The sequence below is a fragment of the Lynx canadensis genome, chromosome F1 (genome assembly GCF_007474595.2).
Source record: "Lynx canadensis isolate LIC74 chromosome F1, mLynCan4.pri.v2, whole genome shotgun sequence".
Classification (NCBI taxonomy): domain Eukaryota; kingdom Metazoa; phylum Chordata; class Mammalia; order Carnivora; family Felidae; genus Lynx; species Lynx canadensis.
In genome coordinates, this window is record NC_044319.2 from 19,224,431 (window position 1) to 19,240,394 (window position 15,964).

The 15,964-nt window shown below is 41.5% G+C and overlaps 1 long non-coding RNA gene across 2 annotated transcripts in view; it reads right to left on the reverse strand.

Annotated features, from left to right (window-relative positions):
• The window catches only part of LOC115505042, a 340,353-nt gene extending 328,296 nt beyond the window's left edge, over positions 1 to 12,057 (reverse strand). For both annotated transcript variants that reach the window (XR_003965901.1, XR_003965900.1), the window contains exons 1-2: positions 11,822 to 12,057; positions 11,537 to 11,656 (exon numbers count right to left, since the gene is read on the reverse strand). This is a non-coding gene — a long non-coding RNA (uncharacterized LOC115505042). The remainder of the gene's footprint in view (positions 1 to 11,536; positions 11,657 to 11,821) is intronic.
• Positions 12,058 to 15,964: the final 3,907 nt, after the last annotated feature.

A 15,964-nucleotide genomic window follows, 5' to 3' on the forward strand; every position in this document is an offset into this window, starting at 1 on the left:
GGAAACTAAAAGTACATAGAAGCCAATGAAAATGGTAACACCACAGCCCAAAACCTCTGGGACACAGCAAAGGTGGTCATAAGAGGAAAGTATATAGCAATCCAGGCCTTCCTAAAGAAGGAAGAAAGGTCTTAGATACACAACATAACATTACACCTTAAAGAGCTGGATAAAGAAGAGCAAATACAACCCAAAACCAGCAGAAGACAGGAAATAAACATTAGAGCAGAAATCAATGCTATCAAAACCAAAAAAACAGATCAATGAAATCAGAAGCTGGTTCTTTGAAAGAATTAACAAAAGTGATAAACCACTAGCCAGTTTGATCAAAAGGAAAAAGGACCCAAAGAAATAAAATTAAGAATGAAAGAGGAGAGATCACAACCAACACAGCAGAAATACAAACAATAATAAGAGAATATTATGAGCAATTATATGCCAATAAAATGGGCAATCTGGAAGAAATGGACAAATTCCTAGAAACATATACACTACCAAAACTGAAACAGGAAGAAATAGAAAATTTGAACAGACCCATAACCAGTAAAGAAATTGAATCAGTAATCAGAAATTTCCTAAAAAACAAGAGTCCAGCGCCAGATGGCTTTCCAGGGGAATTCTACTGAACATTTAAAGAAGAGTTAATAGCTATTCTCTTGAAGCTGTTCCAAAAAAATAGAAATGGAAGGAAAAATTGCAAACTCTTTCTATGAAGCCAGCATTACCTTGATTCCAAAACCAGACAGAGACCCCACTAAAAACGAGAACCACAGACCAATTTCCCTGATGAACATGGATGCAAAAATCCTTAACAAGATATTAGCCAACCAGATCCAACAATACATTAAAAAAATTATTCACCACAACCAAGCAGGATTTATACCTGGGATGCAGGGCTGGTTCAATATCCACAAAACAATTAACGTGATTCATCACATCAATAAAAGAAAGAACAAGAACCACATGATCCTCTCAATAGATGCAAGAAAGCATTTGACAAAATACAGCATTCTTTCTTGATAAAAACCCTCAAGAAAGTAGAGATAGAAGGACATACCTCGAGATCATTAAAGCCATATACAAAAGACCCAATGCTAATATCATCCTCAATGGGGAAAAATTGAGAGCTTTCCCCTTAAGGTCAGGAACAAGACAGGGGATGTCCACTCTCACCACTGTTATTCAACACAGTATTGGAAGTCTTAGCCTCAGCAATCAGACAACACAAAGAAATAAAAGGCATCCAAATTGGCCAGGAGGAGATCAAACTTTCACTTTTCGCAGATGACATGATCCTCTATATGGAAAACCCAAAAGATTCTGCCAAGAAACTGCTAGAACTGATCCATGAATTCAGCAAAGTCACAGGATATAAAATCAATCCACAGAAATCAGTTGCATTCCTATACACCAACAATGAAGCAACAGAAAGAGAAATCAAGGAATCGATCCCATTTACAGTTGCACAAAAAACTATAAAATACCTAGGAATGAATCTAACCAAAGAGGTGAAAAATCTACACACTGAAAACTATAGAAAGCTTATGAAAGAAATTGAATAAGACACAAAAAAATGGAAAAATATTCCATGCTCCTGGATAGGAAGAGCACATATTGTTAAAATATCAATATTACCCAAAGCAATCTACATATTTAATACAATACCTATCAAATAACACCAGCATTCTTCACAGACCTAGAAGAAACAATCCTAAAATTTGTATGGAACCAGAAAAGACCCTGAATAGCCAAAGCAATCTTGAAAAAGAAAACCAAAGCAGGAGGTATCACAATCCACAATATATAGTTGTACAATATATACAACTACATATTGTATATAGTTCAATATACAAACTATATTGAATATAGTTTGTTTTCAAGCTATATACAAAGCTGTAATCATCAAGACAGTATGGTACTGACACAAAAACAGACACTCAGATCAATGAAACAGAATAGAGAACCCAGAAATGGACCCACAAATGTATGACCAACTAATCTTTGACAAAGCAGGAAAGAACATCCAATGGAATAAAGACAGTCCCTTCAACAAATGGTGCTGTGAAAAATGGACAGTGACATGTAGAAAAATGAACCTGGATCACTTTCTTATACCATACACAAAAAGAAACTCAAAGTAGATGAAAGACCTAAATGTAAGACAGGAAGCCATCAGAATCCTCAAGGAGAAAGCAGGCAAAAACCTCTCTGACCTTGGCCACAGCAACTTCTTACTGAACACATCTCTGGAGCCAAGGGAAACCAAAGCAAAAATGAACTATTGGGACCTCATCAAAATAAAAAACTTCTGCACAGTGAAGGAAACAATCAGCAAAACTAAGAGGCAACCAATGGAATGGGAGAAGATAGCTGTAAATGACCCATCAGATAAAGGGTTAGTATCCAAAATCTATAAAGAACTTATCAAACTCAAACCCAAAAGACAATCCAGCGAAGAAACGGGCAAAACACATGAATAGACACTTCTTCAAAGAAGACATCTAGATGACCAATCGACACATGAAAAAATGCTCAACATCACTCATCATCAGGGAAATAGAAATGAAAACCATGATGAGCTACCAGCTCACACCTGTCAGAATGGCTAATATTAACAACTCAGGCAATAACAGATGTTGGTGAGGATGCGGAGAAAGAGGATTTCTTTTCCACTGCTGGTGGGAATGCAAACTGGTGCAGCCACTCTGGAAAACAGTGTGAAGGTTTCTCAAAAATTAAAAATACAACTACCCTACGACCCAGCAATTTCACTACTAGGTATTTTTCCAAGGGATACAGGTATGCTGTTTCGAAGAGGCATATGAACCCCAATGTTTATAGCAACACTATTGACAATAGCCAAAGTATGGCAAGATCCCAAATGTCCATCGATGGATTAATGGATAAAGATGTGGTACACATATACAATGGAGTACTACTCAGCAATCAAAAAGAATGAAATCTTGCCATTTGCAACTATGTAAATGGAACTAGAGTGTATTATGCTAAATGAAATTAGAAAAAGACAAATATATGACTTCACTCATATTAGACTTTAAGATACAAAACAGATGAACTTAAGGGAAGGGAAGCAAAAATAATATAAAATCAGGGAGGGGGATAAAACATAAGAGACTCTTAAAAATAGAGAACAGAGGGTTGCTGGAGGGGTTATGGAAGGGGAGATGGGCTAAATGGATAAGGGGATTAATGAATCTACTCCTGAATCACTGTTGCACTATATGCTAACTTGAATGTAAATTAAAAAATAAATTCTTTTAAGAAATAAATAAATAAATAAAAATTTACATGAATGCCTGCTATATAGTTACCAGTGTGCTAGGCACAGAGTTGCAATGATGACTGATATACAGTCAAATAGGAGAGAGAGATGGGTACTTATAATTTCAAAATAATGAGCTGTTTGGGCATGACGGTAAGAACAAGACAGCATGATTGACAAAAGGGGATGATATGTTCTAGTTGATGGAGAAGGTGCAGTGGGAAGATAGAGTGTTAGTGGAAGGATAGGAGAAGCACACAAAAAGTCAATGGTCACTCTTTAGTTATGACATATAACTGGCTTGAAACGAAGAAGGAATTGTGTAGGCACAAACTAAGTGAGTGACTGGTTCTTGATGAACAAATTCCTAAGTAATGATTACAGTTATTTCATTGGTATTTCTTGACTATCTGATTTACTTTCCTAAAACATAAGAGCGACATTAGAATGACTTCTTCCATGGGAATTGATTTATTGAGTTTGATGATACTTGTGGTAAATTTTTCACTGTAATTTTCCCCTTCTAGCTTTTCCTAACATAATATTTACCTGAAAGAAATTGCAAAAAAAGATGTAATCACCTTGACTCAAGGCATGACACCCTTGATTTCCTGTCCTTTTATCTCTCCTGTAACGCTGCTCTGACCACAAATACCAGGAAATCTGAAGCAAACAAACACGGTGATGTTTGTGGGACATGTTCTTCTTGCAAGGTCTAAATGCAACTTCCTATATCTGGCCTGAAACATGATTCTTGCTGTTTACTTCTTCTTGTATTTCCCATGACAACTAAGATTCCAGTTTGATTTTAGACCAAACTGCATTAGACCATCTACAATGGGGAGTTCATACGAGAAACAAGGGTAATCTCTCTGTAGCCAGAGATCCATTCATTTTAGAGTGAGGCAAGGGTAAAATCAGAGCCACAGGTTAAAAGCCCCATGCCCATAATTTTCTCCTTTATTCGCTTTTTCTGTGATGCACTTGGAGACATGCTCATGCACTGATGAACAATTGTACTCTGCATTTTGCATTCTGCTTTGTTTGTGGAGACCTGGAGAGATTTGTGGACACTGGGATAAATTATGTGAGGTGATGGGACTATTCTTTACTGTTCTGGGTGATGAGAGCTGGAAGCCCATGGACATCTAGAGAAATTATTTTCAGAAAATGAGCAGTGGTGGTGGATCATGTGATGAACTCTGGGCACAGAAATAAATTATGGTCTGAAACAGCCTGGACATTCGTTATTCCTGATGGAGCTAGGCCCTCATTTGGGTTTGGAGATTGTTGTGATGTATGTACCTCAAGCAGAAAATTCCTCAACCCTTTGTTACAAAATGAACTCACGAGCTGCAGGTAAGGTATGAGCCACTGATCATCCAAAATTTGAGAGCTGTTTTCCTTGCTCTCATTTCCATATTTACGATATACTGGAGAAGGGTTCTGAAAATTAACCCCTTCACTGATCATTAAGCCACAGTAAACTCTTAGACTGCATTACAGGAATTTTAGAGTCCCTCTAAATTCATGAATCCAGTTATGCACAAAAATTTCTCACAAGGATAATTTGAGGGGCTTTTCTTTCAAGGGACATAATAAAAACAACAGATCTTATCTTTCATTGGATAAAGCCATTTAAAAATTGAGCATTTCATTTGGCGCCATGGTAGCTGCATAATGAACCAATTAGAAGATGTCCTGTCTTGATTACATGATAAAAGCCTAGATAATTCTCTGATGTTGACTTTTCATGAATCGTGGCTTCCATCACAGAAAAGCTATTTAAAATATCCAAAATAGAAAGTTTCCGTTTTCTGGCACAGAACAACATCCTTTTCTTTCTTCCTTTCCTGATTACAACAATCTCAAGGCACAGCACACTTTATTTCTATCAATTTGGATCTCATTTCTGGCCTCATGCCTACTGGGCCTGGTTATGTTAAGGGCATTTTGGAATGTGTTAAGCGGCAGGTGTAATCACTTGCATTTTTATACCTCTGAGCATGGTTCAGAAGGGATCCCCAGCATCAGTCTCCTGGATCCTTGGCCCAGGGTTGTGGTATGGCAGGATGTGACTGGCTTGCTCAATAAAGGTCACCTAGCTCTGTATAACTTTTGTCAGGAGATTCTTAGATGCCAATTTTGACTTAAGAATTTAGCTTTAGGAAATGAGTTGATTTCGTTTTCTGATGTTCTGCTAAAGCTGCCATCCTGAGTCTCTAATATGTTAAAGCAGTGCCTAATAGTCAGCAGAAGGACCACTGTCAGCATCCAACTGTTGTGTCTAATAGGGAAAGCTGGATACTCTCTGCCTGTGGACTCTGTGTCACTTGGGAGGCTTGCCTGACTGCTTCTTTTCCAATTCAAACATGTACCTTATAATGTTTTCCTTGGGAGCCGAAAACAACAGTGAATAAGCAAATCCTCTGTTGGGGCTGAGTGAGTGGCAAACCTCATAAAGAAAAAGATGATATGAGCCTTATATGGAACACCTAACTCTGAGCTGACTGCTAGCATACTGGGGTGTGTGATCTCTAGAAGCATCTTCCCCTAGCTTATCTGGGAGTACCCATGACCTGGGGCTGGCTTATCAGTCAGTCCTACTGTGACCTCATAGAGATCACAGATAGCTAATGTTAAATACCTAGGTGGTACCCACAGCAATTTGGCCTCAGTGGCCAAGGACTCAACTAGAATGGTGTGATTCACTACCTAAGCTCATGGCAGTGAGCCTTAGAAAGTAGCTAAAATCACAGGGAGCACGCACAACAGCGTGGGAAAGAGTTGTAGAGCAAGATGCACAGGATTTGGGTTTTGACTACAGCATTTACCATCTGGGTGACCTAAGGCAAGCCTTCCTAATGTTTGATTTTCTCATCCATCCAATCACTTGTTTGACAAATACATATTTACCAACTACTCAGTGTGATGTGCTACAGTAGTGACCAGGAAGCAAGAACAAAGTTGCACAGAGCCTGCAGTCTAGTTGGGGGAGACAATGAACAAAATAAATAGGCAAAACAAAATATGTTTGGTAAGAATGATATTGGAATAAAGCAATACCTATTTCTTAGAATTGCTATGCAGATATATGAAATAATATCTGGCCCTAAACAAGCTCTAATATTGCAAGAGACACTATCATTAGCAAAGTACTGATAGGAAACAAATTATTTCTGATTGAAGTCCATCTTCTCCAACAAGTTTATAATCTATTAAATTGGGGGAAGCAAGAGTCCAAAAGGACCAAACAGATCACACAAAATATGACCTATATAGGATCACTACTCTGTCCTAGGCTCTCACAACCTTCCTCTTTCTCTCTTTCCATGAACTTGAAGATTCAGGTCTTCTCGAAACCTGCCATAATCCACCCAGGACAAGACAAAGGTTCCTCTTCTCTGTCACTGATGGCTAAGTAGAATGGAGTCTCCTCTTACAACATAATGGATAACAAGCTTTGCATCCTTTTCATTTAATCTGTTTTTCTGCTATTTCCATATAAAATCAGTTATTTAATAATAATTACAAAAATTAATAAACTTGGGGAACTTACAAGGCCTCCAGCAGCATTGTCCCCGATCTGTGTTTCTGACTTCAGAGGTACTCAGGGACTGAACAACCCCAATCCTATTCTTTTTGCTCAACACCCTACCCTCTTTCTCCTTCCATTTTCCGGGTCCCTTAGACCTTTGCTACTCAAACTGTGGTCCACGGACCAGGAACACCAGCATTATCTGAGAGCTTGTTAAAGATTCAGAGCCTCACAAAGTATGGAAAGAGCCCAAATGTCTACTGACTGATGAATGGATAAAGAAGATGTGGAGATATATAAATACATAGAGATATAGATAGACAGATATAGATATATATAGATATCTACACACACACACACACACACACACACACACACACACACAGTGGAACTATTCTAGTGTCCCTTTGTCTTAGTAAATTGCAGGATTTCCCATCTCAGGATGTCCCTTGTTCCATGTTTCATATGGGAAGAATCACCTCACAGTATAAACTCGCAGGAAATCCAGGCATCAGAGAAGCCAGAAACCTAGCAAGGCACAACTGTGTACAGAGTACTACTCGGGGTTCAAAAAGAAAGAAATCTTGCCATTTGCAACAATGTGGATGGAACTAGAGTGTATTATGCTAAGTGAAATATGTCAGAGAAAGACAAATATCATGATTTCATCTATATGTGGAATTTAAGAAACAAAACAGATGAACATAGGGGAAAGGAAGCAAAAATAAGATAAAAACAGAGAAGGGAGACAAACTATAAGAGACTCTTAATTATAGAGAATAAACTGAGAGTTCCTGGCAGGGTGGTGGGTGGGGGATGGACTAAATGGGTGACTGGTATTAAGAAGGGCACTTGTTGGGATGAGCACTGGGCATTATATGTAAGTAATGAATCACCAGATTCTATTCCTGAAATCATTATTACACTATATGTTAACTAATGTGGATTTAAATTTTAAAAAATTCAGAGGCTCAGAGCTGCTAAATAAAAATTCTCATTTTAACAAGGTCCTCTGGAGATTTGTATGCACACTGACATTCAAGGAGCACTGCTAGGTTTCTCTGTCTTGCAGAGTGAAGACAGGATAGCAGGTGTCAAAAAATGATTATGATGATAATAGTAAGAACAATCACAGCATGACTACTACTACTGCTACTAACAACAACAACAGGATTTACTGAGAGTGTACTACTTGAAAGGACCACACTAAGGGCTTTCTGTTCATTAGCTCCTTTAACTACTACCTATTCTAGTGTCCCTTTGTCTTAGTAAATTGCAGGATTTCCCATCTCAGGATGTCCCTTGTTCCATGTTTCATATGGGAAGAATCACCTCACAGTATAAACTCGCAGGAAATCCAGGCATCAGAGAAGCCAGAAGCCTAGCAAGGCACAATGTCCACACAAATAGCAATGGGGAGAGCTTTCAGAGTGACCAGAAAAGCAGGCAGCCATGGGGAGAGTCACCAGAACTAGGGTGTGAGAGCAGGGCCAAACAGGAAGGACAGAGGAAGCTAGGCTCTGGGAACAAGCAAAGGATTGCTAGAGAGGCAGCCTGTTCCAGGTCCACTGCCATTACTATCCCTTACCCTTCTGAGTCCATCTCAAGAAAGCTCAACCTTCTACCTACAAGATAATAACATCTAGATACACACACACCCCACCCTGATTGCAAGTATTTAGGCAGAGTCAAAGAAGGGCAGGAAACAAACAGCTCCTTCTGACTGAGATGGGACTAGACTGCAGGTCCAGATCCAGATACATGTACCAGCCCTGTAAGGATACAAGCCCCAGGGACTGCGGGATGCTGCAGGAGACTGTGATTGAGCAGATAACTAGGGCCATAATATGAGGAAGCCACGGTTGTATGTCAGTCTTCACATGCATCAGACTGTGGTGGTCCACATCCACAGACACATCCTTGAAAGTCGCTTCACTGTCCTAAAACCAAGAATACCTGGGGACAGAAGAATTGAGTGGGAAAGTGGCCACAAATGGGCACAAGTGCTCCCCAATACTGTGTATGTCCTACCCCTGAGGGCCAGCAGTATTTTCTTCCTATATGAAAGACAATCAAATTAGATCACGGGCTCCCTGAAGCTGGGGAGTAAATATTCTTTCATCTCAGCAGGACCTGGTACAATGACTAACGCATCACAGAAAATGAGTGTCTGATCATTAAACAGGAGAAACAAAGACTCATTTCTGGACTAAGCTGAGTAAAAGGGTTAACTTTGCAATGCCTATACCTAAGTCTGTTTTTACTCAAGATTTTCCCACTGTTCAAATAAAGAAAAATGAAGGCCAAAGAGGACATTATCTCTACTTCCTTGGATCTTGAAAGCTGTTTTCCTACTGCTGTTACAGCCCTACACAATTGACACGACTATGTCATATATGTATGTTAACTCCTCTTTATACTGTAAGCTTATTATGAGGAAGGACAAGCTTGATCTTCCTTACATCCCATCACATACAGGACAATGTCTAGAACAAAACAGAGACCCAGCAAGTAACTGTTGAAGTGGAATTGACTTTGAATCCTGGACCCTCTGACTAGCTTGAACCTAAAGGCCAGCTGTGATAAACTCCACTCTAGATTACATCTCTTCTCAAGACATTGTCTTCTAGATCATTGATCTCTGCTCATAGATATGAATGGGTTTCAGCAACATCTAATATCAGGACTGTTGCTGGGAGTGAAACCTACACTCATCTGGGCCATCAATCACGATCTCATATGCTTAAACCAAATGATGTATTGATCCTGACTGCCTGGAAATACACTTGACAAGGACTAGGTGACATTTCAAAGGAGGGACAAGATATTTTCAAGTCAATTAGAAGCATCAGAATATTCAATGCACAGAGGAGGAGCTTACCTCAAAGGAGCAGCCCCTGAGAATGTGAATTAAACCCCCTCTGATACACCAAATCCTCCAGTACCCTCCAACATCTAAGAGATATTGTTGCCTGCCCCATCACACATGCCACCATAAAGGTCCATGTGTTTCTGCACCAGATCTATAAAATGCAAAGTGGTTGCGATTGTCAGGAAAAATGTAGAGAATATTCACTCACATGGAATCCCAATCTAAGCACCTAAAAATCTTAGGTTTGGACGATGGTTGCTTTGACTTGATAAATAAAACATAATCCCTTCTGTTTCTAAAGCACTCTGTACTTCTCAGACAACTTTAGTCTCTCATTTAATCTCAGTGGCACCTACTATAATCCTGTAAGAAAGACCAGGCTATCATAATTATGCTCAGATGAGAGGTGAGGAAATTGGAGTCTAAAAAGATATACTGACTTGGTCAAATTCACCCGATTAGATAGTGTCTGACTTTCAACTAGAATCAGACTATCCCAGGGATCTTTCCATTTAACCTTACAAGCTTCAACTCTGACTAGGGTGGGGGAAGAAAGCTTTAGGAAAGGCAAGATACTCCAGGGGATTTCAATTCTGTACATGAGTTTAAAACAAGGGATTGGAAGGGTCATTCATTAGGTCTGCCTGTAGCTTTAATGCCAGACTTACAGTGAGGTAGACAGAGTCCTGCCCTAGAAAGGAGGAGAACTCCTGAGCCTGGATTTCCAAAGACAAGTCAATTACCCAGGGGCGGATTCAGGCTTTACTGAGCCTAAAGCTTATAAATTTGGGAATTTATGTTTTAGAAAAGAATATAAAATGACAAACTCAAAGTTAAGTGTGAAAGTAAATATCTGTTTAGAATGAGAAAATAAATCACAATAAAGCATATATTTTTAAAAGCTGACAAATACCACAAATAGCAAAAGTTTTCAGATTTTAAAAAGTAAACTAATACTATTATTAATTGCTTGACAAATCTCTGCATTGCTTCTCTTTTCATACATTATTAAATGCAAAATCACCTCTTCATATGGCAGTTGTAAGTTTCTATAGAGAGAACAGAAAGACAATTTAATCTTTCCTCTACATAGTTGGTGAGCATTTATTAATAATTTATAGAAGTTTCTTCAAGCTTCATACTTGTAATTAGCAATGCCGTGTACATTTTTAGTATTGTTGGAAAACTTGGGAAAACTTCTGCCAAGTTTCTCTCATATGTGAATATGTGAGCTGAAAGATTTAAAAGATTTTTCCATAGACTAGCTTCTAACTGTCCATTTCAAAACTTGTTTCTCCTCTACTAACTACACACATCCAGTACCAGGCAAAACAGCACATCTTCATATCATGATAGGACTTCCAGGCCTACAACTCTGGAGGCTGGCGATGGCACAGCAGGTGGCAAAAATATTCCTGGCAGCCATTCCTATACTGGGGCAGCTGGCAATAACATAACTATGCGTGGAACCTATATTATCATACCCACTAAACACAAACGAGATGGCTCGCCGCAGCTTCTCCTTAACGGAATTCCAAAATGCCCACAGACATTGCAACATCTCCCTGCACAAGGGAAGCGAAACAGAGGGGAACTTGGAGTTGAAAGAGACAGCAATCTTAAGCAACTGCACTAAAAACATAAACAAAACAAAAACAAAAACTTTTCTATTCAAAACGTATAATCACATGAATATGTTACCAAGGTCTCTCCCAGATCCTTTGAAAGGGTCTCTGCTAGAGAGACACTCTGCAAATGTCCCTTTTGCCCACTGGTGTTCTTGCCTATCAATCAGAGGAGGCAGCCAATCATTTCTACTCGTTTAAGAAGATGTAGGACTGACCTGGATTAGAGATGACTTCACAGGGACTAAAGGGGTTCTTACATCCTGGTCCACAATGTCTGGTATCTGCCACACCCATCCTCAGCTGGAGGTGCAGGATCAAATGGGATCAGCTGAATACTGTGTGGGGTACAGAAAGCACTTAGAACTGCTTGAAGACAGAACAAATTAAACACAAGTCAAACACAAAGAATACAAAAAGGTTGTTTTGTAGACTCCCTGGAGTCTGCTATTAAGCCTTCTCCGCTCTGGTACTGAAAGGCTGGTCAATTAATCCCACCGCACCCTGGCATCCTGGCTTCCATGTCTCTCCAGTGTCCAGGCTTTAATGCAGATCTGGATAATGGCTCTCTCCTCCCTGCAACCAGGCCAGGCAGCCTCATGGCGCTTTACTCCAACAAATCTCCGACAGCGCCAGTAACTGCTGCCACTCACTGCTTCTTTAAGGGTCTTAACAAAACTTGCTTAATCCTCCTGGCATGGAACCCAGCTGCAGCAGGGCAGGTTTTATGGAGTGTGTAATCACAGGATTTTGTACCCATCGTTACAGGGCTCCAGCTTCCTTAGCGTGACGTGTGCCACCCCCACTGCCCTGTGCACTGCAGGGCAGTCCCTAGCACTGCTCTGCTCTGCTCCTCTCCCTACCGCTGCTGCGCAGTGTGGACTGAGTTTTGTGTTATTCTGTGCAGAGTGCAGAACAGGGAGGGAGAGGGGAAGGGAAATAAACAGGGAAGGAAGACAGATGTCGAAAAGACAAAGGTAGAGACAAAGTGAAGAAAAAGTTAGAGAAAACTGTATCGAGTCCCTAAGGAAATCAGATGGAGATGTTCTTTTAGCTCAGCCAAAGGAAAGAGTGAGCTTGTGTTTTTAAGCCCGCAGGCTGTTGGCAAGGAAAATAAACCTCCTAACAGACCCTGAATCTGATGGTAGCAAGGAGGAAAGGATAGGAAAGTGAGGACAGTTGAGTGGGAGAGTTGGGAGAGACCCCTAAAGAATCCTAGAAGAATACTTTGAAAGCAGAGTGTTGTTTTACTCAGGAACGCTTGGCACTGACTTCAGCCACTGACTTTTCCATTACAGGTTGTGGATCAGTGAAATAAACCAGCATTTACATTAATGTAGAGATCAAATGGATGAATCCTGAGTGTACTGTAGCCTGGGGAGGTAGGAACTTCATGGCATGCCAAACTCAATGGTTATTATTGTCACGGATATCATCAACAATACCACTTTCATCATTATTGCTCTTTTAGATGAGAAAACTCTTCAAGAATAGGCTCCTGTAATTTTAACTTCCCTCCCCACCTTGTGTCTTCTGCTTTAACAGACCCCAGGGCACAGCAGCACAGACATCTTCCCCATGTAGCTCTCTGTGCTCTCCCCTTGCCCTTCAAAGTTCTTCCATATATGTGATTGTGTGGATTCTGGTGTGACATCAAACCATGGAGTTGTAGGGAGAAACAAGAGAAAAGGACAAAGAGAAAAGACCAAGAAAAAAGCAACAGAATTTAAACATAGAATTGCCTGAAATGTACAAGCACTGTTTATCTAGGTCCTCAGAAACCATATGCAGATCACATGCAAATGAACCCATGGCCCTCTTAACTAATTTGCTACACCTGGATGTGGCTCTTGGGGAAAACCTAATGGAGACACCTGCTATGAACACTGAAGGAATAGTCCCCTTGGTAGTATTTCACCCCTTCTGTTTCTGCTACCAATTTTAACTAGGGGAAGTAATGAGCTGGTGCAAAACAATAACTAAGAGCTGGGGGGGGAAATGTAACCGTTGAATTTCATTCAAACTGTCATTATTTTGTGCTGAGAAATTACCAGAGGGCATCGACCTACCCATCAAACCTCAAAATGCAAAACACACTTCACATCCTATGCAAGGGACTAAAGGCAAATTAGAGGTACCAGTGTTTCCAGGCTCTCCCTTTCGTGATGGGAGAGAAGGGGCCCTGTTTCTGCTGTCTGGGACAGGGGAAGGGAGTGTCAGCCTTCATCTCCCAGCTAGCTCCCAGCAGTCAGCAGGGGGGCCAGGGGAAACAGTTGGACCAAGCCGGCTTCTTGTTTGGAACTTTCTCTGATCTTGGACTGAGCGACAGGTCTGTGATGTTCCCACACTGCGGTAGGAGAAAGCAAATTATGCTCCCTCCTTCATCTGCCTGCCCCACGCTGGAAGGGCTGCTATCAGGGTCTTCTGCACTAACTTCCCAGCTGAGCCCTTTCCTTGAAGTCTCCCACCCACCTGGCTCCTGCGGAGAGGTTGGTCTTTTAGGCTGAGGATGATTCAGGACCAGACAGTCTCAAATTTCCCAAAGATTCAAATGAAGAAGGGGGAGCAGGGATGAAAAGGAGGAATACATGTACAGCAAAGGGGACACTTAATAGGTACTTGAAAGAGGCTTGTGCAACATTAATACATTTTTCATCCTCTAAACATGACTTCCTATATGTGTGGACCATGTAAGATTTGGGGTCCATTTCCCAGAACAGAAAATGGGAAAACATGTTTGTGTGTGTGTGGTCACAGGAACACTATCCTCAAGTCCCCAGGCGGCAGTCTTATGGGAATTCACGGGGTTCACTTCTCTATCTCAATCTGTATCAGTCAGGGTTCAAAGAGGCAGAACCACTAGGATTGTTGATAGGCAGGCAGACAGACAGAGGGACAGACAGGTTTAGTACAGGGATTGGACTTTATGCAACCTGAAACCTGGTTAAATAGGTTTCTTCTATCATCACAGCTGATGCTAGAGCTTGGAGACCGTGGGGCGGGCAGGCAGTCAGGAGGGTGGGGGAAAGTAAGAACCAGCAGGAACTCAGAAACCACAGGATGGGCTGATTCCTGCCTCTGGCCTTGGTGATGCGGCTCTCCTAAAGCCAGGCTCCTGTATCACAGAGCCAAATACACACATCTGGCCTTAGAGTCAAGGAGACTGGAAGATCCAGAAGAGGGTGCGGCACCTGTAGGCCCAGTGGCTGCTTGGAGCTAACAACGTACAGGAGCTACATAATGGCCGCTGCTTCACTTGCACCCCCCAATTCTCACTCATGAATCTTGCCTGTGCCTTACCTTTGCAAGAAACTTACAGGAAAGGGAGTTCTAGGAAATATAGTTCGACCTGCCCAAGTCTACACATTGCAAAGCCACCACACCATCTAAAGTCTCTCTCTTGGCAACAATTAGGCTCCAGGCTTAGCTTCTGCCAGCAGACTGGGTCTTGTCACAAGCAGGAGTTCTAGGCTTGCAGCACTGGCCCCTAAAAGGGCTGGAGGAAGGACACAGAAGCACATCTGAGCGACCGAGTTTACAGAGTCACCTAAACATGCCAAGGGCCAGAGATGGAGAGGGGAGCCTGGCCTGACACAGCCTTCACTCCTCTCCTTCCCCAGCCCCAGGGCACTTGCACCAGTGAAGTGACTATATACTGCCATCTTGCCAACCTCACTGGCAGATGTTGTGGTCTCCTCCTGGGCTGGGGACTTGTTCATCATTCAACTCTGACTGCTAGAGAAAGAGGCTACAGATTTTCTGGAAGACACAAACAGGAAGGCTCTCTTCATCCCTAATTTTCACTTTGATAGTGGGTTTCAATGCAGGGACTTGCAATCAGCTGGGTTCTACTAGTGCTACTGTGGAAACGAAGGAAAATTGCCTGGGGTTGGATAAAAAGGAGCTAGATGTTCCGGCCCCCTGTTGGCATGCACAGAGATTATTAAACTCATTAACTGAACTAGGGCTTTGCCAGGACCCCAGGCAAGTGTGTGGGACTGAGCACACGCATGACTCATAAGAGAATGAGTGCATCCAAAAGGTGACAGTGATGGTTGGAGAAGAGGTGGGTAGCTAATCCCTGACACTCCTTTCAGTGAGGCAGGGCTCAGAAATGCCCCCCTTTCCTGGACAGCCCTGTGGGAATGTTAGCCACTCAATCCTAGAGAGGCCTGTTTCAGCACAACAGACATGCACCCCCGTGCTGATGCTCAATCTAACTTACCAGATGGCATTGAAAAGTCACAGCTTCCGTTTATCTTACCCTGACAAGGTTGCAGAAGGGTAGAAATGAAACACTTCTTCCAAGTGAAATAGTGTCTGTTCTGGCCCCGGGAGGCTTCCTTCCAACACAAAAGTGCGGAGGCTTGCATGTGCATGTGTGCACGTGTCTGTGTGCTGTGTGAGCAGGAGGCTGGGGCAGGGATGGGAGAAAGTGTGATCCCAAAACCCTACTCTCTTCTTGTGTCCTTGAAAACTCTAACGCTGAAAACCAAATAGCCTAGGTCACAGAACGGGCACACAGACCAGTCTTCACATGCATCAGGTAAAAAACAAATTAAATGTACAAGTAGTTAATTCAAAATCAGTCTTCACAGTCTAGAATGTCAGCAGTGTATCTTAATCAGGGGCATCAAGAAAGTCAA